At 36.1% G+C, this 26,266-nt stretch overlaps 1 protein-coding gene across 5 annotated transcripts in view; it reads right to left on the bottom strand.

Moving 5' to 3' along the window:
- DISP1 (dispatched RND transporter family member 1) overlaps positions 1–26,266 on the bottom strand; it is a 199,326-nt gene that overhangs the window by 124,301 nt on the left and 48,759 nt on the right. The gene's annotated exons all lie outside the window — the stretch shown is intronic.

Below are 26,266 nucleotides of genomic sequence, written 5' to 3' on the forward strand. Positions count from 1 at the left end.
AGATCCAAACAGTAATTATCTACTGAAAGTCAATTATAGGACAGGCACTCTATTAGGCCACCAAGATGAATAAGAAAAGATGGGTCCTGGTCTTCAAAGAGCTGTCAGTCCAGTAGCTTTCCTTACGATCAGAGCCCCTCTCACCTTATAAAATGTAAATGGAATGCCTTCTATTTTCGCACAGGTAGGTGTATTTTGCATTTTGTCTACTTGTGAGCAAACACAGTATACTGTCAGTTTTCCCTGTTTTAAGTACAGAATTGTAACACTACACAGTGTACACCTCTAGAGTCTAGTATATATTTTAACAGACCTTTTTGCAAGCACACTTACCACCATGTGTATAATTAACAAACCTGTGTATGCTTATGCCTGTGCAACTCTTTCTTAAAATTCTTGAACAGCTTGTCTCTAAACAATGTATAATCTTTATTTGTTTATTAATTTACTATTATTTTGAGACAGAGTCTCACTGTCGCCAGGTGGGAGTGCAGTGGCGCAATCTCGGCTTGCTGCAACCTCTGCCTCCCATGTACAAGCAATTCTTCTGCTTCAGCCTCCCAAGTAGCTGGGACTACAGGTGTGTGCCACCATTCCCAGCTAATTTTTGTATTTTTACTAGAAATGGGGTTTTTACCATGTTGGAAAGGCTGGTCTCGAACTCCTGACCTTGTGATCAGCCCACCTCGGCCTCCCAAAGTGCTGGAATTACAGGCGTGAGCCACCGTGCCCAGCCATTTTTATTTTGAAAAATGTGGAAATTGAAAAAAATAATGTTTCTTTTAAAACTTTGTATATATGTACATCGTTGGTGGTGGTGGTGGTACTGTCACTTCTTCTAAATTTTTTTTTAGGATTAATTTTTATGCTTGGAATTACTGGGTTACTGGGTTTAACATGTTAAAATGTTAAACATGAACATTTTTACGATACTTAAATTGTATTACCAAATTGCCCTCTAAATCCTACACCCAGACTAACTGGGCCTTAACATCCTTAAATACAAAAAATGTTAGTTAAAAACACATGAAATTATTTCCTACCTTATTTGAACTGGCATTTCTTTTATGACTAGTACTATCTCATAAGTTTCTTCACTATATGGAGATTATGTATATTCTAAAGGTTGATCTAATCATAATTTACATGTAACAGATCTCAAGATCCTCTCTGAAAAATTTCTTTTCCAAAAATTTCTTTTTTAGCTTCTCTAATACTTTTTAATATTTTTTCAGTGTATATTAATTTATAAGCATTTACACAAATACACTCTGCAGATATTTAATATAATCTTAATTGTCATCAACATTCATTTCCAGTAAGTTTAGCCTGTCACAGAAGATAAAGAATTTATATAACTCCATCATTAAATGCTTTTTTGTTCTGTCAAATTCCATGTAAAACCAAGTCAGAAAAATGGGAAATGACCTAAAAGTAAAACATATAATAAAGGAAAATTTAAAACTGGAACAAAGGAAGCATACAGAGAATATTTTTCTCTATTCATTCATAAAGTTACAAAGAGAAAAATGTCCCTTTAAATTAACCTGCAAATTTGCAATATTTCTAGACAAAAATACTTTTAAATCTAATGCAGAGAAAAGAAGAATTCACCAAACTTTAATTTCCTTCTCCTTCTGCCATTGTATTAGAGTTCCTCTAAATATTTGCCATTCCCAGATTACTAAAATAGAATGAGAAACCACTCCTTTGTAGTGCAGATGGCTGGAATAACCCTCTAGTAGTGAAGAAAAATTCTCACGCCTTCAAGAAGGAATTAAATTGAGAGGATGAATGATAAAAAATGAGATAAAATCATTGAAAAATAAAATGATTGTTCTTTGTAGTGTACAATTGTTTTATTCTTGATTATCTCACAACATGAATACACATGGTAAACAGTCCATAATGAAATAAATTAAGAAAACCTAAAACATCTCCAGGTCTATTTCATATTGAAATTAGGTAATTTCTTGTATGTTCATGGCATATTGCTTTAAAGCTTTGTCAAAGTTCCAATTCTACAGAAAAGAAAATATCTGCTATTTTTCTAAATTTTAATTGTTAAAATACATACTCCTCTCCACCTCAGAATTTCCCTTTTGCTGGTCCAGTCTTGTTAACTGCCTTTTTAAATGTTTCGATTCAATGCAATGGTATTAAGTTATGTGTACATGTCAAATACACAAACGCTCACAGACATACACATAAATATACATGAAGGTACTTAGCAACTGTTCCGGCCCATTCTTTTTAGTATAAGAATATCTTTATGTCCTTTCCAAATTTAGAATTAAAGATTGTCAAGGCAATATTTTTCCTTTAAACCACAATTAAAGGCAAAAATGACCCGTAAAAACCTTCAAGCAACTGAAACAACTGAAAATATTATGTTGCTAATTTTACGATCTCAAACTCTACCTGATGCCAGTAGGCCCTTGCCAATGAATCCACTATAAAGCTGCAAGCATGGCTCTTATCTCACAATGTAAAGAGAACTGAAAGAAGAAAAAACAAGAACACCCCATCTGAACATCTTGTTATTAATACTTCCTTAAAATCCATTAATGTCAGCAACTAAAGCACTACTTTATCAACAATTCTAGGCCAGCCACGGTGGTTCACGCCTGTAATCCCAGCAGTTTGGGAGACCGAAGCGGGTGGATCACCTGAGGTCAGGGTTTCGAGACCAGCCTGACCAACATGGAGAAACCTTGTCTCTACTAAAAATACAAAATTAGCCGGGCGTGGTGGCACATGCCTGTAATCCCAGTTACTCAGGGGGCTGAGGCAGGAGAATCGCTTGAACCTGGGAAGCAGAGGTTGCAGTCAGCGGAGATGGCGCCACTGCATTCCTGCCTGGGCAACAAGAGCGAAACTGTGTCTCAAAAAAAAAAAAAAAAGCAAAAGAAAAAATAAAAAAAACTCTAAAAGATACTGACAAGTTCTGCTTTAGAGATATATACTAGGCCTATCAAAGTCAAGCAAGTTAAAATTAATTTTCCTATATGTAACACTTTTCTAAAACTCTCCCAGACCTTTGTGTTTTTGGAGACAGGGTCTTGTTCTGTTGCTCAGCCTGGAGTATAGTGGTGCAATCACAGCTCACTGCAGCCATGAACCCCCTGAGCTCAGGTGATCCTCCTGCCTCAGCCACCAGAGTAGCTAGGACCAGAGGTGCACACCACCACACCCAGCTAATATTTATATTTTTTATAGAGACAAGGTTTTGTCATGTTGCCCAGACTGGTCTTGAACTCCTAGCCTCAAGTAATCCTCCTGCCTCAGCCTCCCAAGAATTACAGGCATGAGTCACCACGTCTGTCCCAGACATTTTATTTTAAGATGACTAACCACCAAGTTACATGTAGTCTTCTCTCTCCACACAGGAAATCAACACTTTCTACCAGAATCATCTTTATTCTTAGGTGATTCATTCAAAAAGGAAAATGTTGCCCACTCTTTGAAAGACCTAAATTTTTACCTATGATAAACAGCTTTCCGTGAATAGAAATCTGCAAAGGCCTGTGCAGGCTGTACTCCCTAGCATTGAAAGGTCATTATAGAAGGGATTTTATTTTATTTTTATTTCATTATTTTATTTTTTGAGAAGTGATCTCAATATGTCACCCAGGCTAGAGTTTAGCGGCGTGATCATAGCTCTAGAAGTAATTTTACATAACATTCACATACTTTTTGATTACAAAAGTAGTACATGCAAACTGAAGAAAAATTAGACCACACAGAAAAGCATGAACAATGAAATAACAATCACCCATGATCTTAATGCCCAAAATACCCTCTTAACATCTTGATGTATATATTTCCAGACTTTTTTATATGCCCGTCTGTTTCTCTTTGTAAAATATAACTGAGGTTGTACATCCTGCTTTTTCTCCACTAATATCATAACAATCACTTTCTCAAGTTAATTTAATCTCCATAAGTGTAAATTGTAATGAGTACAGATATCTCATAATTTATTCAAACATTCTCCCCACGATTAAACATTTTGATTGCTTCTGATTTTTGTTATTATAAAAAGGTATTTCAGTCATGAATTATCATGAACGGTAATATCTTTGATGCAAGACTTTTTTTTGTGTGCATACTTGTTATTTCCTCAAAAGTCGTCAAAGTGGAGTTTTCATACATATTGTAAAGTTTTTTTCTTTAATATTATGCTCCTCTATATTCCACAGGCAATTTTCAACAATTTTTCAACAATATAGTGTTATTTTGTTAATCTTAACAACAGTATTGTGTTAATCTTAACAATAGTATAGTGTATTTTGTTAATCTTAACAGTATTTTATTTTAAACTTATATTTCTTTGATTACTAGAGAAATTAAATTCTTTTTAATGTAGTAATGTATGTCTTGTTGAGTGAATTGGCTTTTTACCCATTAAGACTTTGATCTTTTTCTTGTCAATCTGTGTTTTAAACAATTTATATTTACATATATTAACTTTATCTTTCTTAACCCAACTACAGTATTACTAACTTGCCTTACATCTTTTTTATTTATAAGTTTTGTCTTAAAAATGACAAAGATTAAAAGATATTCTTCATAACCTACAGAAATGTACACAATCACATTTTATTCAAATAGAAAAATTCTATGATATATGAATATTCTTTATATAATTTCCAAAATATCTTTGCCATCCTTCATGACATCACATAACATCACATGAAGTTACTGAAAAAACGAACAGGACATATTTCATTCATTTCCTCATTACCACCTCCTTCCTTCACACCACAGTACTCCTCATTTTTAACAGCCAATGCTAAACATTCCCAAGAGTCATAAATAGGTATACCATGTTCTTTAGCTTTAAAGAACTCAATATATTTTGTGTTGCAAAGGAAATGGAAAAGTAAAAATATTTCCTACAGAGCTAAGCCAGGTGTCTCATTGCCAGAGAATGGACTGTCACTTAAGATATTAAATAACTTTGTTTTTAAAACAAATGTTACACTAACAAGCACAATTTAAAAACTAATAGTCTTCAAAAGTCCTAAGAGGGCCAGTTTCAGTATGAGGTAAAACTGTTAAAGCCCCTAACGTATTATAGGACAGACTCTCTAACTGCTCAAAAGAAGAAACGAAGAACCAGAAAAAGAACCAAGCTGCCAAATAAAGAAACATTAATTAAAATGCTTCCTTTATTTATACCTCCAAAAGCAAGTATTTACATTTCATCTCCTTACACATAAAATTGCTATTGCTAGAGAGCAGACCTCTGGTTTCCTGAAATTAATTTTTAAGATTACAGAAGCTCCCTTAAAGATCTTTTTAAGAATTAAAAGTAATATTTGAAGGTGCTGCTCTCAAAAGTAAACTTGCAAAACCTAGAAACATGTCATATTTCTACAATACTTTAGGTTTGCAAAAATGCTTTATCCATAAAGTGTTGTAGTTGATTGTTATTGCCTGTCTTTCACATAGGCACCTATACTGAGAATATTTTATGATTTACCTTAAAGCTAATCCCTGAGCGGACCTCCTCCCTGGAGATCTTACCATATACAGAACATGGGGCCTTGGAGATAGTAAACCCTCAACAAGTATTTAATTCATCAATATACAAAAAACACTTAAAACATTAACATATTAAGTACTTCAGTTGGGGGGTATACTGTTAAAAAAGGAATTTAACAGTATTCTAAATAGATTCCATTATGTACAACCAATATTACTAAGTTCACCTTCGTTCACCATTTTAGGCTTTAACTTTGTGTATAACCATACAAACTTAGAATCTGTACAACAGGATCTCATATTTTTAAAAGAATCATTAGGGTGAACAGTTATTGGCAAAAAAGAATCAATGGGTGACCAGTACTCCAGTGGATATGGTTTCTGCGTCTTCACTCTCATCTTCTTTTGAAAAGCTATCAGTATTAGCTCTGATTGCTCTGCAGTAGTTTACCAGATCATTTTCAAGGACTCCATAACAATACCTCATTGTTTAAAGCTGTTTTCAAACAGTCCTTGAAGCACTGCTTCTGTTCTCATTGATATTCGGGAACTTTAGCTTACTATGATAGTCAGTGGCTTCCAATGGTTCTTTCCATATACCCCAAATTACCCAATGGAGACTACAGAGTTCTGTAGGATCTGACTCGTACCACTTCTCCAGCCTTATCTGGCACCACCACTCTCCCACTGGAACTCTCTGCTCCATTTCAGTGGCCTCTCTTCAGCTTCTATTGGCTGTGCTCCTTCCTACATCTCAAGGTTGTTCCCTTTGGTTGGACCATCCTGCCCTCCCTTCTTCACCAAGTTCCTGCTCTTTTCCTTAAAAAACCAGTCTCAAGGCTTTTCTCAAGGGGCATTTCAAGACTTCCCAACCAACATGAACTTCCTTATTAGAGGGATTCACAGCACTTGTCCTTCAAGACACTGATAATAGGTAAAATTTACATTTATTTGGGTGATTAGTTGATCATCTGTCTGCTCTGCTAGACTCTAAAGTTATATACAGGCAGGACAATGTCCATGTTGCTCACATTTTATTCCCAGTGCTTGGCACTTCTGGATCCTAAACACTACAAAAGGCTGATATAGTTTGGCTCTGTGTCCCCACCCAAATCTCATCTTGACTTGTACTCCCATAATTCCCAAGTATGTGGGAGGAACCCTGTGGGAGATAATTGAATCATGTGGGCATTTTCCTACATACTGTTCTTGTGATAGTGAATAAGTCTCATGAGATCTGATGGTTTTATAAAGAGGAGTTCTCCTGCACAATCTCTCTCTCTTTGCCTGCCACCATGCATGTAAGAGTGACTTGCCCCTCTTTGCCTTCCGCCATGATTGTGAGGCCTCCCCAGCCATGCAGAACTGTAAATCCATTAAACCTCTTTTTCTTCCCACTCTCGGGTGTATCTTTATCAGCAGTGTGAAAACAGACTAACACAAAGGCATTCTGGATAACCTATTTATTCCTCACAAGAAACTGGGATGAAGACATTATTATCCCCATTTTATAGATGAGGTAATAAGCTCAGAGAGGTAAAGCAGCTCTCCCAAAGCCAGAATCAGGAAGAAGCAGAGACAGAACAAATTCATGCCCCTCTGACTCCAGAAGCCTGGTTCTTTCTCTCTCTTTGCTGTTTTCACAACATGTTCATATACTCATCTTAATTTGCGTGCAATATTTCAAACATAAGATAAAGAGACTAATATGAATACCCATGTATTCTCCTTTCGGATTTATAAAATCTTAATAGTTTTTCTCATTTGTTTTTTTTTTTTTTTCTTTTTAAATAAAACATTACAAGTACAATGGATCTCCCCAAGGAATGTTCTGGAATCCTATTCCCTTTCTTTCTTCTAAAGAGGTTATCATTATCCCAAATTTGTAGTTGTCATCCTATGAATGTCTTACACTATTACTACCTGTGTATCCATAAATAATGCATGTATTCTTTTGCATGTCTTCCAACTTTATACAAATAGTGTCAGATGATATCTATAGTTCTGCAACTCTTTTGCTCAATGCTGTTTTTGAGATTTATGTTCATACACAGCCCTACTTTGTTCTTCTGAACTGCCCAATTTTATTCCACAGTATAAAGACATTAAAATTTCTTTACCTCTTCTTATTTGATGGACATTTAGGTCGTCTTGATATTTTACAATTATAGACAGTGCTGCAGTGAACCTTTTTGTCTCCTTATACATATGTAGGAATGACTCCCCTGTATTTCACTAAGAAGTGAAATTTCTGGGAAGAAGGGTATGTGAGTAGAAAATGCAAAACTGTTCACCACAGTGTTGCTACTCTGCTTCATTTATATTTATCTTTATTGAAGATTTAAGAGATATCACAGTATATACTCCAGAAGCTGCATCTTACTCTCCTTTTCCTCCACCATGACTGACCACAGCCATACCTCACCACACACAATTAATGTTTATGAAATAAAATGAATATCCAAATCAGGGAAGTAAGACTAGCAGTTAAAAATGTATTAAACATTTGTCTGTGGCAGATGTCCTAATAATTTTAAATAAATAATACCTTTTAAGCCTCATGACAAGAGGCAGATACTGTTATTACTCGCATTTTGTCCTCTGATAGATCAAGTTTCCCTCAGCAATTCTCCTTTTCAGAATTTCCCTGTCTGTTTGTACATTTTTTTTTTTCAGGAAAACTTTAGAATCAGGTACATATCTTAAATACAATAGTGGCGAGAGATAAAACTCATTTAATGTTAATTCATAACAGGCATCTGATGCTATTTTCTTCTTCTATTCTTTTCTTTTTTCTTCTTCTTTTTTTTTTTTTTTTTTTTTGAGATGTGGTTTCTCTCTTGTTGCCCAGTCCGCAATGCAATGGCACAATCTTGGCTCACTGCAACCTCCACCTCCTGGGTTCAAGCAATTCTCCTGCCTCAGCCTCCCAAGTAGCTGGGATTACAGGCATGCGCCACCACACCTGGCTAATTTTTTTTTGTATTTAGTAGAGACAGGGTTTCACCACATTGGGCAGGCTGATCTCAAACTCCTGACCTCATGATTCACCCACCTCAGCCTCCCAAAGTCCTGGGATTACAAGCATGAGCCAGTGCACCTGGCCTTTCTGATGCTATTTTCTATCTAAAATTCTCTTTGTCCCTTTCAGAGGTCAAGAGAGGCTCTGGTTTCCTACATATAAAAGGGGGGAAAAAAGCCAAAACAAGAGTTACAATAATTTGTAGTATATTTTATAGTTTAATGTCTTTAATACACATACAAAAAAAAATACAAGTGTGTATAAAAACTGAATTGGGGATATTTAAAAATCTTTGTTTTATTATTTTTTTGAGACGGAGTCTTACTCTGTTACCCAGGCTGGAGTACAGTGGTGCGGTTTGGGCTCACTGCAACCTCCGCCTCCTGGGTTCAAGCGATTCTCCTGCCTTAGCCTCCCGAGTAGCTGGGATTACAGGCAAAAATCTAAATTTAAGGCACATCATGAATTTAAGGCCCAAGCTAAATGACTCACCTACCCCATCCTGTTATAAGCCCCAAATTCTCTCTCATTTTCTATCCTTTACTCATCTCCTTCCCCAAATTGGTAAACTAATGGTTTACCAAATCGTTTACAATGGTAAACTAATGGTTTCCTTTGACCTAATAATTATCTAATTTTCACTAAGAGTTGTAATAATAGTAGGTATTAAGAGATAGTAAGAATTCTTCATGAATTCTTTAACGGTCTCATTTAAAAGCTAGAAAATATTAAGAAAATAAAATTCCTCTATTTTTCTTTATAATTATCTTATCATCTACAGTTTATTTTCTTCTTTGGTAGCCTGCATCAACTAATCCTTAAAGTTATCATCGGCTTTTAGATCAGATGCTCCTGGTTTCTCCAAGCTTTGCTAGCTCCTCAGAGTGAAAGAATTCCTGTGTTAAAATGTAGTGCTTGAATCAAGTCTTGGTTACAAACTAAATATATTAATTTGGTGGTGCCATAATGAAAAAAAATAGAAACTTATAACAAGAGCAGCTGACTATAACATACACACCTAAATTGAGAAAAGGGCTAGTATTTTGTTTTCTCCATTCCAAAGACACTCAAATTGTTACTGGTATTTTTCTCACAGGTTTTTAAATGACTGCTATTTAAATTTTATATAAAGAACAACTTTGTTAGTGCTATGTGAAACCTATGACTAACAGGCTTCTAGTAAATATTTACATCCAAAAATATTTTTCTTTTATTAGTACCTGTGATCTAAAACAAACAAATAGCCTCTTAAGACCATAGACATCCCTAATGTTGGAAAATTACAGGAGCATTTACACTTATTTGGGGTTATTGAAGGCTCAAGAGCCTTAAAACTTCACAAAATGCAGGAGTTTATTTTTTCCTCTTTTAAATAAAAATTGTAATTACAAAAAGCAATTCATTTCTTGGCAAAAGGAAGGTTTAAGTCTTAACTAAATCAAAGGCATTATGAGAATTTCTTAACTTTGTTTTTGCATGGATACAATATTCATCTTTAACTGAATATATTAACTTTAATTAGCTTGCTGCTAAATATGATATAGTTGCAAAAATCTACATATGAATCTTTTAAAAGATTTCTAAAATAAAATAAATGAAATCTTTAACATTATGTGAATCAAGAATACAGGCAACTGAAACTTTTGATCTTAGGGAAAGCACATCTAAACATTAGCTTCAATATGTTCCTTTCTGCACATATGTTATTATTGAAGAATTTCAGTATATTAGAAATACCAGAGTAGAGTCAATTCACAGCCAGATCATCTGTATTTTTCTTCTATGGGAAGCTCTACTAACTGACATCACTGTTGTAAGTTCATTTTAAAAAGTCATAAATACAAAAAGCTATAAATGGATTTATTAGATTATTAGATATAACAAAATAGATGCTTCATGTAACAAATTAAATAATACAACAATAAATGAAAAGTAATAATTCCTCTCCCAAATTCTTCAATGATATAATGAATAATTCCTCTCCCAAACACTTCATGATATAATGAATGTTATTAGCCTGGTTATTTCTCCAGGCTCACTCAAATATATACAAATATATACAAATATCATATCTATAAATATATACATATATAAACATATATACACACATATATATACATAGAGTTTTGTTTCATTTTTTTCATGGGATAACACATATTACTCTGCAACTTGCCTTTTTCACTTCTGTCATCACTATGCCTTCAATCAGTAAATACAGAGCTACTTGAATCTTCTTTTTTTTTTTAAGAGATGTTGAGGGTCTCACTATGTTGCCCAGGCTGGACTCAAACTCCTGGGCTCAAACAATTCTCCTGCCTCAGCCTCCCAAGTAGCTGGGACTATAGTCAAACACTACCATGCCTGACTAATCTAGTCTTCTCTTAATACCTGCAAAAAATTACACAGTATAGATATAACATAATTTAGTATCCTCCTAATCATTCGCCCTGCTCTTGATAGAGGTTCAGACCCTTTCCATGTGTTTGCTCCAAACCTGACACTGTTAAAATTCCCCTTTTTCTTTAAAACTTCCTCTCACTAACTCCCTCTGTAACAACCAATTGGCCTAAGCATTAGGGAGTAGAGAAAAGCTTAGTTTAACCAATTTTATATTTAAGGCTGCCCCTCAAAGCCCTAAATTTTAATATATATCATTGCCTATATAAATCTACACCAAGACATTGACATATAAGGCAGTTAGAAGTCAATTATTTACAACAAAGATACACCTGACAGAGAACCATAAAACCCAGGCTCTATTTCTAGCTTTGACACTAACTATTGATGTGACATCGACAAGTTACTTAACTGGAGGTCCATTTCCTCCTCTAAACAGTAAATTGCTTGAACTAGATACTCCCTAAAGTCCCTCCACACTGAAGTCAATAATATACTGTTTAACAAATGCAGACTTTATGACAGTCCAGAGAGGGGAGTTTACTAAAAGAACCTTTGTGTACCTTGCACAAAGGGTTTCCTAACAAATTAACCACATGAACAATATTAAAAGAAAAAATATTTTAACAACTCAAGAAAGCAAGCCACTTAAGTACCTCCACAAGAACATTATAATTACCTATGTACAGACAAAGAATATGCTAATCACAACTATAATGGTCAATTCATTGAAGCAGCATGTCTAAAAATTTCATTTTTATATATGTTTGGCTTAGTTCCAATTATTACATTGAAAATAATAAAAAGATTTCTTTTAAAAATGTAGTAAATGTTCGATGACCATCAAGAGTAAGTTGGGCTCTGCTTCTGCCTAAGCCATTCAGTCTTTAGATTAAGTTTCTTCATCTCTAAAATTAAGAAGTAAACCAAAAGCTTCTAAGATTCATTGATTCATTCAATAGACCTTTACCAAGCATTTAAAAATCACCAGTTGCACATAATAGATGCTTTCTACTAGGGATACAATTGTGAAAAAGAAACATGAACACCACCCTAGGCATTGCTAGGATGGTATAGTTCTAAACCATTCTGCACTTCAGATGGTTTTCTAATCTAAACTGGTCCTCCTTCTTCATTGGATTAAATTTAAATTTTACTATGCATCTTTTAAAAGATTCATGTATTTTTTTGCAAATATTCTGCTGCATTCTTAAAGACAGAAGGGAATATTAGTTTTCACTTCAAGTGGCAAAGAAGCTTGCCAAACTGCAAATTTATGGGAAAGGAGTGGCAATAAGTTATTTAATATCCATAACTACCTTTAGATCATATGTGATATTAAAATATACCTGGATTTTATTTTGTTTCATCTTTATCTTAAAAACATACAAAGAAGAAGGAAATACAAAACTATCCCAGGAGTTGGACACGGTGCCTCATGGCTGTAATCCCAGCACTTTGGGAGGTCAAGGGGGGGGGGGGGCAGGTCACGAGATCAGGGGTTCAAGACCAGCCTGACCAACATGGTGAAACCCTGTCTCTACTAAAAACCCTGTCTCTACTAAACCCTGTCTCTATTGTCTCACTTAGCCAGGAGTGGTGGCACATGCCCGTAACGTGCTACTCAGGAGGCTGAGGCAGGAGAACTGCTTGAACCTGGGAGGCGGAGGTTGCAGTGAGCGGAGATCACGGCACTGCACTCCAGCCTGAGCAACACAGTGAGACTCTGCCTCAAACAAAAACAAACAAACAAACAAACAAAAAAACACTCTCCCAGGAATATCATGTACTGATCATATTTCTGAGGTTCAATTTTCCTATAAAAGGCAAGAGGGAAAATAAAAGAAGCCATAGAAAAGGCTGAGGGTGAGGCTAAAGGGAGTGACAGAAAGAAAATGGCATTTGCTCCAGCCAAAAGAACTAGAAAAAGAGTACCCCAACAGTTCCTCTGCCACCCTCTCCCCGACATTCATTTTTTTTTTTCAAAGGAGGAAAAGAGTAAGCAGGGAGAACTAGACATCGACCTACTGAGGTCAACGCTGACCCTCGGTTACCTGGGGTGGCCAGTTTCCTCTCTCTTAGTTACTTTTACCTCATCTGGGTTATTGTTTCTGTACTCCTATGAGAAGATACTGTATGACTATAAAACCCAACAGTGGGCCGGCCCCTAAGGGAAAATCCAAGGAAAAACAAAAACATAACTGGCTAAAAGTGCAAAGACAATTTGGGAAATATGCCAAATATACCCACCTCTTATAGTTATTATTCTGTGTATATGTGTGTAGGTACAAAATCAGTAGTACCAGACTAATGTTGGAATAAATTCTATTTATAGAAATAAGGAACAGGGAATCTATGATATGACAAAACCACTTTGCCCCCACAGAAAAGTACTTTTTAAACAACAGTTTTTAGATTTTACCTTTAAATGTCTATACTTAAAAGATACAGAATATATCTTTGCCTATATATACAGAACTTTGCTTTTAAAATTTAATCTAGGAAAAGAAGACTATTTGTATAAATTGCAGCATTTCAGCTTTTCTTTAAACAGGAAAGGCTTTTAAGATGGAAGTGCTTTAAATGTTTTGATTTTCCTATTAATTTAAAAAGACCCACTCCCTCTTCTAAGTATGGCGGGGGCAACTTAAATGTTTCTACACAGGGCTAAAGATGTTATCTTGGAGAACATTTTTTTTAAAACAAAAAGTCATCAATTCTCAGCCAGTTTTGTGAAAAAGTCTTACTAATATAAAAATAACCACTTTTCCAACTTTTCCTACTTCTCTGGTAGTATGAATTATGACAAATTTTACATTTTGAATTCTATACCATAAATTATAATGCATATGATACATTTAACATAATTTAGGTAACTAGAAAAAGCAAAGATAGAAAAGGATAGGGCCCTTTTTAAGCAAGTTTCTAGGAATAAAGTATCAGTTTATGAGCAAGGAGTTGTTAGTTTTAATTACATCGGAGAGAAAAATAGACCACGTTCCCTGAGGTTTAAGGAAAAAACAAAAACAAAAACAAAAACAAACAAACAAACAAAAAACCTATCTCAAGAATTAGTGTCATTAATGGCTGTCCTAAATTGTAACTCTATAACCTCTGAGGGCACAGGCAAATGAAACCCTACTGTTTTTCCCCAAATTACTCACAGAGTTAATAATATAATTTGGGAATGAGTCTTAAGGTTATCAGAAATTTCTAGTCATTTGCTCATAAGTTACCTTCAAGCATTCTTGTTTATAGCAGCTTAATAATAAGCAGCAGTGAAGTGAAAATTCTTTTTGCCTGACAGCAGGGGGTATAGGAAGAGAATTCAAATGAAGAACATATTTCACATTGCTAGAGCTGACATATGTGAAAAATGTGCCAAACTCTGCAAGGCACAATTTTCATAACTAGAAATTCTGAAATCTTTTCAATGATGTTGCCCATATCAAAGTTTTTTTAAACAAAAAAGGAATTCTTTTTAATAGATCAATTCGATTGTTACTTATGACTTTTTCTTATTGAAAAAAGGACTGATTGTTCATATTAACCGAATTTACAAGGATTCATATTTAAATGGCAAAAATATGAGAGTACTCCTACAGAGTCGCTTCTCATGTGGTTCAAAAATATATAATAAATGTATTGGCAAGAAGAGAGCTATTTGCTCAACAAAGTTTTATTTAGCATCTATTAATACCTAATGCCAAGCATGAGTCACAGCAGTGAGAATACATACTGAGACAATGCCATAACTATGTATTCACTCATTCATTCAAATGCTTACAACATATATCAACTACTTAATGTCAAGGCCTGAACAAGACACTTGGGATACAAAACAATACCATGGAGCCAGGTTTCTCACTGTTGGAAATGGGAATTACGAATATGGAGAGAAACTAGAATGAACCCTGGAGTGCTGTATTTGAACTAGAGGAGTCAATATGAACTCTTAGTTTAGCTACAAAACTTTAATTTAGATGTACATACATTTCTGAGCTTGGTCCCTGAGAGATCTGAGAGAGTCTAGAGCCAATGCTATTAGTAGCAATGAGCACACTCAGCACCTAGATCTTGGTTTTAAAATACCATTCTCCATTAAATAGAACCAGGACAGCCCAGAAAAAAAGTTGACTCCAGGGCTTGGACAAGGAAAAGTACAGGAAGGACCTAGCATATCTTATTACACCAAAAAAGATAAAAATTCTCAAGGAACGTTGAAGACAAAGCAAAACAACAAAGGAACAGTTTGCAGGGACTCCCACTGACCAAATCTGGAATGCCTTAAGCATCAAAATAATTAATGATAGTAATGGATTACAACTAAATGAATAAAATAAGAATCTATGAATTCAAACTAATATAAATAAAAAATAAAGGGAAGGTTTTTCTTATAGTAAAATGCCAACTAATAAATGTGGAAGAATCAAATGATGGATGCTAAATTTATTGAGTGTAAGTTTCATAAATGAAGGATGAGATATTTACAGTTTCAAAGTATCTCCCCACAGATTTTTTTTTTTTTTTTTTTTTTTTTTTTTGAGATAGGGTCTCACTCTGTCACCCATGCTGGAGTACAATGGTGGAATCATGGCTCACCGCAGCCTTGAGCTCCCCCACCCCACCCTCGGGCTCGGGTGGTCCTCTCACCTCAGCCCCCTTCCCAAATAGCTGGGACCACAGGCACATGCCACTATGCCCAGCTAATTTTTATATTTTTTGTAGAGACAAGGTTTCACCATATTGCCAGGCTGTTCTTGAACTCCTGAGCTGAAGCAATCCGCCCACCTCAGCCTCCCAAAGTGCTGAGATTACAGGTATGAGCCACCGCGTTCAGCCCTCTCCCCACAAATTACACCAAGGAAAATATGGCAACTTTACAGTGGAAATACCCTGTGGATACAATTTAAGCAAGTGATGAGTTGCTAATATTTGTGCAAAGTGGCCTCATGTGCCTAAAGATATGATGTACTGAGAACAGCACAGCATCTCTTCTGTGGTTTTCCAGCCAAAACTGCAAAACCTCAATCTAATCAGGATACATGATACAAACCCAAACTAGGAATATTCTTCAAAATTATTTTTTAAACTCTTCTAAAAAATGTTAAAGTCAAGAAAGAAAGAGAAATACTAGAGTACTGTTCCAGATTAAAGAAGGCTAAAGAGACATGAAACTTACATGGAATGTGTGATCCTGGATTGGGTACCAGACTGAGAAAAATAGCTGCAAAAAATACAATTGATGCTGAGCGCAGTGGCTCACACTATAATCCCTGCACTTTGGGAGGCCAAGGTGGGGGACTGCTTGAGCCCATGAGTTGAAGACCAGCCTAGGCAACATAGGGAGACTCTATTTCTACAAAAAAATTTAAAAATGAGTCAAGCGTGGTGGCACACACTTGTAGTCTCAGCTACGTAGGAGGCTGAGGTAGGAGGATCACTTGAGCCTAGGAGATGAAGGCTGCAGTGAGTCATGATAGCACCACTGTACTCCAGCCTGGGCAACAGAGTGAAGTCCTGTCTCAAAAAACAAAAACAAAAACAAACTATTGAGACAACTGATGAATTTGAAAACAAACTGGATTAGGAAATATTATATCAATGTTAAATTACTAGATTTTGATAAGTTTACAGTGTTTTATTATAAAAGAGAATGTTCTCGTTCTTAGGAACTACATACTAAAGTATTTAGGGGTAAAAGGGTATAATGGCAACAACTGAGTCTCAAATGACTCTGAAAAACAATATATGAATATAAAAACTTTAAACTTAGTTAACAATTGATAAATCTGGGTTAACAGTATACGGGATTTCCTTGTACTAATCTTGTAAGTCTTCATTAAGTTTTAAACTATATCAAAATAAAAAGTTACAAACAAATAAAGCAACACGATAGTTAATTCATTCATGCATGCAGTCATTCAGTCAACAGTTAAGATTTTACTATATGCCAGACAATAGACAAGGAGGTGATGAGCACAACACAGATTCCTACCCTTGATGACATCCCAGTCTTAAAAGGGTTGCTCAGCCTTTCAGAAAAACAGGTCGCAAAATTATCTTATTACTACTCCCTTAATGCAGCCAATGTCTTCATGAGAAAAATGTACTATAAAAAACACATATTTCTCATGAAGTAGTAAACATTTTCCCCACTGTACCAGAAGTTATATAATAAACATTCCTAAAAATAAATGAATCTATCCTCTGAGAAACATGTTTTTGCTTTAAAAAATGAGTTGTTAATATGACCTATAGTGTAATTACATTACTAGAGAATTCAGAAAAAAAGTATAACTTGCTTTATTAATGTTACATATTATTTTTAAATGCAAGTTTAATCACTTATTGTGGTGTTTTGAAATATGCTAATAATCAGAAATAACAAATGATAAATGGTGAAAACATTTGTGAGGTAGAGGGCCTTTAGGTGTTAATTTGAAACAGAAAATGATAATACTTAGAAAAGAGGGTTTCAGAAAAGAGGTTAAGTGACATGGCTAGCAAGTGATAGCAATGGGATTCAAATCCAGGTTTGTCTAACCTAAAAGCCATGTTCTTAAATTTACATAATTTCCTTCTCAAAGAAATATGAGGATAATTTCAATCATATGCACATACTACTAGATAGCCACTGAATAAATAGTGAACAAAACCAGCAATCCCTGACTTCACAGAATTTAGAGTCTAGAATATGTAACTGACTGGAACAACACTGAAGCATTAATAGCCTTATCGTGGAGGTTGCAATAAAGTAACTGTAACCACAAGTGACTTAAAAATCTCATAGAAAGGAACTCAGAGTTAAAACAGGAAGTCACCACAAAATAGACAAGAAAACTTACAGGCTAAGTATTTCAAGCCACATGGTTATGTCTGAAGAACACATCAATTCCAAAGAGAGGTGAGTCGGCAAAGGAAATAGAGAAAAAGAGAAGGACCATACCAAAGAGAAGATTCCCTGGCCCTAGGATAGCCATATTCTGGTTCATTGATAAGCATGGCCTTAATATGGAAAATGATGTGGCCTGGTACCATTAAATATCTTAAATTTCTATTTTATCAAAACAATTCATTTAGATAGTTTTAAAATTAGTTCTACAAGGCATATAATGGGGACAGAAAGTGGTCCCCTGCCCCACTTTTTTCTAGCAATCCCTTCCTTCCTTCCTTCCTTCCTTCCTTCCTTCCTTCCTTCCTTCCTTCCTTCCTTCCTTCCTTCCTTCCTTCCTTCCTTCCCTCCTTCCCTCCTTTCTTTCTTTTCTTTCTTTCTTTCTTTCTTTCTTTCTTTCTTTCTTTCTTTCTTTCTTTCTTTCTTTCTTTCTTTCTTTCTTTTCTTTCTTTCTCCTTCTTTCTTTTTCTCTTTCTTTCTTTCTTTCTTTTTCTTTCTTTCTTTCTTTCTTTCTTTTCTTTTCTCTTTCTCTCTCTCTCTCTCTTTCTCCTTCCTTCTTTCTTTTCTTTTCTTTTCTTTTCTTTTCTTTTCTTTCTGAGACGGAGTCAGGCTGGAGTGCAGTGCCATGATCTCAGCTCACTGCAACCTCCACCTCCTGGGTTGAAGTAATTCTCCTTCCTCAGCCCCAGGAGTAGCTGGGACTACAGTCTCACACCACCATGCCTGGCTAATTTTTCTACTTTTAGTAGAGACAGGGTTTCACCATATTGGCCAGGCTGGTCTCAAACTCCTGACCTCATGATCTGCCTGCCTCGGCCTGCCAAAGTGCTGGGATTACAGGCATGAGCGACCATGCCCGGCCCTAGCAATTACTTTCAACTATTTCAGCTATCTCTAACATGCCCATAACTGCTTTTTAAAATTTAATATCTCAGGCATTATGTATTGGCTTTCTACTATAGATGATGTGGATTTTGCTCTCCTGTAGCATTGCTCTTCCCTGCTTTCTCAATACTGTCACACCACAATTGTTGGTTAAATCAATATTTAGTGTTTTACATTATTATGACTATCTAAATATTATTCCCAAGTGAATCACTTAAAGAATAAATGGGGCCGGGCTCATGCCTGTAATCCCAGCACTTTGGGAGGCCGAGGCAGGCAGCTCACCTGTTGGTTCAAGACCAGCCTGACCAACATGGAGAAACCTCATCTCTACTAAAGATACAAAATTAGCCAGGCCTAGTGGCCCATGCCTTAATTCCAGTACTCGGGAGGCTGAGGCAGGAGAATCACTTGAATCTGGGAGGCAGAGTTTGTGGTGAGCCCAGATCACACCATTGCACTCCAGCCTGGGCAACAAGAGTGAAACTCCATCTCAACAAAACAAAACAACAAATGAATTTCCTTTATTGAAAAAAAAAGTTTCTTTCTGATTAGCTGCCTCTTTTTAAAAATTTGCTTAGTTTTTCTATGCCTCTTCTCAACAAGACACAAGAATAATTTCAGTCAAAATATCTGAAGACCTACTATGTGCACAGACTGTGACAATGATTAAATAGTGAACAAGACCAACAACATATTCCCCAACATTCCAGAATTTACAGTCTAGGTTATAGAATGAACTAGGTGAACCAATTCATCCCAAACTCTATCTGGAACTCCTACTAGTCAAACATTGGAGAGCATAGTTTTCCTCTAATTGTACTTTCTTTTATCTTACATCGCCACTTTATTTTCTATCTCTTAGTCTTTTTAAATCTGCTTTTGGGAAGATAGTCTCAAATTTATCTCCCAACTCTTCTACTGAATTAACAATTTTTGAAATACCCAAGAGCCTTTATTTATTCTTTAAATGATCCCATCTAAATTATCCTGTTATTCATTTGTAGATACAATATCTTCTCTTATCTCTGAGAATTTTAATTACCGCTTTTTTAAGTTCTGGGGTACAAGCACAGAACGTGCAGGTTTGTTACACAGGTAAACATGTGCCATGGTGGTTTGTTGCACCTATCAACCCATCACCTAGGTATTAAGCCCAGCATGCATTAGCTATTTTTCCTAATGCTCTCCCTCTCCCCACCCCACCTCCCGACAGGCCCCAGTGTGTGCTGTTCCCCTCCCTGTGTCTGTGTGTTCTCATTGTTCAGCTCCCACTTAAAAGTAAGAACATGCGGTGTTTGGTTTTCTATTCCTGTGTTAGTTTGCTGAGGATAATGGCTTCCAGCTCCAACCATGTCTCTGCAAAAGACATGATTTCATTCCTTTTTATGGCTGCATAGTATTCCATGGTGTACAGGTATCACATTTTCTTTATCCAGTCTATCATTGGTGGACATTTGGGTTGATTCCATGTCTTTGCTATTGTGAATAGTGCTGCAATGAACATATGTGTGCATGTAACTTTGTAATAGAATAATTTATATTCCTTTGGGTATATACCCAGTAATGGGATTACTGGGTGAAATAGTATTTTGGTTCTAGATCTCTGAGGAATCACCACACCGTTTTTCACAATGGTTGAATTAATTTACATTACCACCAACAGTGTAAAACTGTTCCTATTTCTCTGCAACCTCGCCAGCATCTGCTGTTTCTGGACTTTTTAATAATCACCATTCTGAGTGGTGTGAGATGGTATCTCATTGTGGTTTTGATTTGCATTCCTCTAATGATCAGTGATATTAAGCTTTTTTTCAAAAGTTTGTTGGCTGCATGAATGTTACCTTTTGAGAAGTATCTGTTCATGTCCTTTGTCCGCTTTTTAATGGGGTTGTTTCTTTTTTTCCTGTAAATTTGTTTAAGTTCCTGGTAGATTCTAGATATTAGACCTTTATCAGATGGATAGATTGCAAAAAAAAAATTTTCCCACTCTACAGGTTGCCAGTTCACTCTGTTGACATATAATGGGGAAAGAAAGTAGTCCCCTGCCCCACTTTTTTCTAGCAATCACTTTCTCTCTTTCTTTCTTTCCTTCTTTTTTTTTTTTTTTTTTTTTTTGAGACGGAGTCTCGCTCTGTCCCCCAGGCTGGGGTGCAGTGGCATTATCTCGGCTCACTGCAATCTCCACCTCCTGGGTTCAAGTGATTCTCCTTCCTCAGCCCCCAGAGTAGCTTAAGTTTAACTAGATCCCATTTGTCAATTTTTGCTTTTGTTGCAATTACTTTTGGTGATTTCATCATGATATCTTTCCCTGTGCCTATGTCCTGAATGGTATTGCCTAGATTTTCTTCTAGGGTTTTTATGGCTTTTGGTTTTATATTTAAGTCTTTAATCCATCTTGAGTTAATTTTTTGTATAAGATATAAGGAAGGGGTCCACTTTCAATTTTCTGCATATGAAACACAACTAGACTTTCTTTTAGGGCCAGTATAGATATTATACATAATAGTAATCCCAGCACCATTTATTAAATAGGGAATCCTTCCCCCATTGCTTGTTTTTGTCAGGTCTGTCAAAGATCAGATGGTTGGAGATGTGCAGTCTTATTTCTGAGTTCTCTGTTCTGTTCCACTGGTCTATGCATCTGTTTTTGTACTAGTGCCATGCTGTTTTGGTTTCTGTAGCCTTATAGTATAGTTTGAAGTCTGAAGTCTGGTAACAGATGCATCCAGCTTTGCTTTTTTTGCTTAGGTCTGTGGTGGCTACACAAGCTCTTTTTTGGTTCCATACAAATTTTTAAATAGTTTCTTCTAATTCTGTGAAGAATGTTGTTTAATGGGAATAGCATTCAATCTATAAATCATTTTAGGCAGTATGGCCATTTTCATGATACTGATTCTTCCTATCCATATGCATGGAATGTTTTTCCATTTGTTTGTGTCCTCTGATTTCCTTGAGCAGTGGTTTGTAGTTCTCCTTGAAGAGGTCCTTTACTTCCCTTGTTAGCTGTATTCCTAGGTATTTTATTCTCTTTGTAGCAATTGTGAATGGGAGTTCATGACTTGGCTCTCTGCTTGTCTATTCTTGGTGTGTAGAAATGCTTGTGATTTTTGCACACTGATTTTTGTATCTTAAGACTTTGCTGAAGTTGCTTATCAGCTTAAGAAGCTTTTGGGCTGAGACAATGGGGTTTTCTAGATATAGGATCATGTCATCTGCAAACAGAGACAGTTTGATTTCCTCTCTTCCTATTTGAATGTGCTTTATTTCTTTCTCTTGCTTGATTGTCCTGGCCAGAACTTCCAATGCTATGTTGAATAGGAATGGTGAGAGACAGCATCCTTGTCTTGTGCCAGATTTCAAGGGGAATGCTTCCAACTTTTGTCCAGTTCCAAAGTCTGCAATCTCTATTCTTCATTCTATATCACACTGTTTTTTTCTTTTTCTTTTTTTTAGATATGTAGTCTCACTATGTTGCCCAGGCTGCAATGCACTAACTATTTACAGATGTGATCATGATATACTACAGCCTCAAACTCCAGGCTTAAGGCATCCTCCCACCTCAGCCTCCTGACTAGCCAAAAGTCACGCTGTTTTTAAGTGTCAATTAAGACAGTTTAAAATGCAAAATGAATCCATTCTGGTCTGATTTGAATAGAATAATTGGTGATGACATTTTGAATGTTTCTGAAAATTCTATTACTAATAATGATTATAATAGGCTGGGCACAGTGGTTCACACCTGTAATCCCAGCACTTTGGGAGGCCGAGGCAGGTGGATCACATGAGGTCAGGAATTCAAGACTAGCCTGTCTAACATGGTGAAATCCCATCTCGACTTAAAATACAAAAAGTAGCCAGGCATGGTGGCATGCACCTGTAATCCCAGCTACTCAGGAGGCTGAGGCAGGAGGACCGCTTGAAACAGGAGGCAGAGGTTGCAGTGAGCCAAGATTGAGCCACTGCACTCCAGCCTGAGCAACAGAGTGAGACTCCATCTCAAAAAAAAAAAAAAAAAAAAAGAATTATAATAAACATAAAAACATATTGTCCCCTTAATTCAATATTCTTGCTCAAATGGCAAGTGCCATCAACAGATATTGTATGGTAGGGAACGGATGCTTTCCATGACACCAGCTTCCAAAAATTAGGGGCAAATCCCTAATACATTCTTGTTTTTCCTTAATACCCTACCATGTGCCTGTCTCCCACTGTTTTATGTTTATCATCAAACTCCTATCTGTACTAGCCCTAAAAGAAAGTCTAGTTGTGTCAGTGTGGAAAAGGACAGCTATCTCTAGTTGCTGGAATCTAAGAACATTATCTCTAACTTCTTGTGGGAAAAGACAAACGCTGCCTTCAAGTTCAGAAAAGGAAAATTAAAAACAGTAAGCATCCATACCTGGATTAGTAATGAATGACAGCAACACAGCCTGGAACTATTAGTTTCATCTGGGCTGGAAAGAGTCTCAGAACAGGATTTTTGGCTGCAGCTGTGCTATTTGCTGAGAATTTTGAAAATTAAACACTGATCCACTGAAAGTGGAATGTGCCTTTGTAATTCACAGTAACATGTAGTCCCTTGCAGCTAAAGGTTTATATATCTCATAAAGGACTACATGTCAAAATAAAGTTCTCAATTTTTCCATTTGAACTCGATAAAAAATAAATGACAGTGATGGAGTTCAAAATATTCACACCCTGGAGCTGCCAAGCTAAATAGTTTAATATCTTTTTAAACAGAAGAATCTTTTCCCCCAGGACATATTTTTCAAAATATTAAACGTTCTGTTAGTTTAGCTCTCCTCTTGCAAGCAGCTGCATTCTTTTTTTTTTTTTTTGAAACTGGAGAATGATGGTCTTGTCTCTCTTATAATTGGAGAAAAATTCCAGTTGCATTAGATAGGAAGCATTCAAATCACATACCTCTATGGCTTATAAATTATAGTACTCTTAAAATTATGTGAAATTGGAATTAGTCAAAATATCTTCAAAATTTGGGGAGAAAAAATGTTTTAAAATAAAGAGGAGGGAACCATTTCACACTGCAAAATTAAGCTAGTCAATTCTTCAAATTTCATTTCATTAGGCATGTAAGGCATTTAGCAACCAAGTAAGATTAACTGTGAAAATCAGACTGCACTGGTATAATGAAGAATTGGTCCTTGACAAAATAAGTATGGTGGCATAGCTGTATCTGCTAGTATATAATAACGATTTCCATGTGCTAACCCTGCAAAGGTTAAGGCTCATTACTGGCTAAAATACACTGCTTTCTAACTAGTTCAGTTTGTTGATTACTTTCATAAATATTCTTCCTAATGAAGATAACACATACTTCCATTTAGGTAGAAGATTTAGGAACATAATTTTCAGGGCTTTCAAATATTGTTTAAATCTCTCTTTTCTAACAGATCTTAACTAGTTCCCAAGGCCTGGTACTTAAGTGTTTGTGTGAGGAGAAGAGTAGAGGAAATGGCAGAAAAGAAGAAGAGAACACAGGTGAAAGGTCTTGATGTGGCTCCTCGTCATACATGATGAAAGCCTCAAGAGTTGGTATACAAACAGTAACTCAGGAATATTCTATGACAAAGAAGCAAAAGCTAATTTATTATCTTCAAAGTTATTTGTTTTCCTTTATGTCTAGTAGAAGTTCCTTAGTTAAAGGTTGTAGGGATGAGACCCCTGCCCTTCTTGGCAACTCTATTCCCACTAGTAGTACTGAGGTTCCTCTGAAGAGCCCCAGAGCTCCCTGGACAAGTTTGAGAATGATTCAGAATGAACTATCCCACTTCCCCATGCCACGTAAATAACCGTTAGGTCTCTAAAGAAGCCTTTATCCTATTCCCCAAAATCTTGTTCATCCCAAGCAGTTAGGTATACCCATTTATCTCCTTAACATTTGGGTTTCAAAGCACCATATTCTAGGTAGGCACAATATTTGCCATTTATGATGGAAAAAAAAAAAAAGCAAAACACTGAAAATTTAGGCTCAACTATAGGATTCCCAATTAACCAACTGAAAGGAGGACACTGAAACCCACCAGCTCACTGAAACCTACCAGTTCACCATCTTTAACATAAAAGGATCAGTGTCCAAATGGTACTCCTTAGTGCCCGGAATTCAGAACTATCTCCAAAACAGTGATTCAAGGGTCCTAGTGATATGGTTTGGCTATGTGTCCCCACCCAAATCTCACCTTGAATTGTAATAATCCCCACATTTCAAGGGTGGGACCAGGTAGAATTGGATCATGGGGGCAGTTTCCCCCATGATGTTCTCGTGATAAAGAGTGAGTCTCACAGGACCTGATGGTTTTATAAGCATGTGGCATTTCCCCTGCTTGCATTCATTCCCTCTCCTGCCACCCTGTGAAGAGATGCCTTCTGCCATGATTGTAGGTTTCCTGAGGCCTCCCCAGCCATGCAGAACTGTGAGTCAATTAAACCTCTTTTCTTTATAAATTACCCAGTCTTGGGCAGTTCTTTACAGCAGCATGAGAACAGACTAATATGCCTAGCTTCTATGATTCACTCTTGTTAAGAGATCTACGAATCAAGGAAACAGAGTTATAAAAAATAAAGCTGTTTCAGTTTTCTTTCCCCTATATTTATAGTCTGTGGCCAACATCTTGCCATGGTGTTTTCTTTCCAGAGCAAATTTTATATGTTTCAAGGCACAAAAATCTCGATGAGAGCTTCTTTTTTTATTTTATTAATTGACAAAAAATAATTGTAAATATTCATGGGGCACACAGTAATGTTTTGATACATATAGTGATCAGATGAGGGTAGTTAGCGTATTCATCATCTCTAACATTTATCATTTCTTTGTGTTGGGAATGCTCAATATCCTCCTTCTAGCTATTTGAAACTACACAATATATTCTTGTTAACCATAATTATCTGCAGTGATATAGAACACTAGACCCTATTTTCCCTATCTAGCTGTAATTTTGTATCCCTTAACAAACCTTTCCCTATCCCTCCCTTTCCCCTACCCTTCTCTGTTCTACTTTTTACTTCTACGAAATCAACTTTTTTAGTTTTCACAAATGCATGAGAACATGCAGTGTTTAATTTATTGTTCCTGGCTTATTTCACTTAACATAATGTCCTCCAGCTCCATCCATGTTGCTGTGAATGACAGGATTTCATTGTTTTTTATGGCCAAATAGTGTTCCGTGGTGTATATATACATTTTATTTATCCATTCATCTGCTGTTGGACACCTAGGTTGATTCCATATTTTGGCTATTGTGAATAATGCTGCAGTAAACATGGGGGTGCAGATATCTCATTGATACATTATTTCCTTTCCTTTGGATAAATCCCCAGTAGTGCAATCACTGGATCAGATGGTAGTACTGTTTGTAGTTTTCTGAGGAAACTCCATACTGTTCTCCATAGTAGCTGTACTAATTTACATTTCCAGTAACATATAAGTTCCCTTTTATGCACATCTCCACCTGCATTTGTTATTTTTTATCCTTTTCATAACAGTCATCCTAACGGTAGGATACCTCCAATGTGAGCTTGGTAGTTCTTTTCTGAACCGCCAAATATCATGGCCTGCC

This window comes from Chlorocebus sabaeus, chromosome 25 (genome assembly GCF_047675955.1).
Source record: "Chlorocebus sabaeus isolate Y175 chromosome 25, mChlSab1.0.hap1, whole genome shotgun sequence".
NCBI classification, from domain to species: Eukaryota; Metazoa; Chordata; class Mammalia; order Primates; family Cercopithecidae; genus Chlorocebus; species Chlorocebus sabaeus.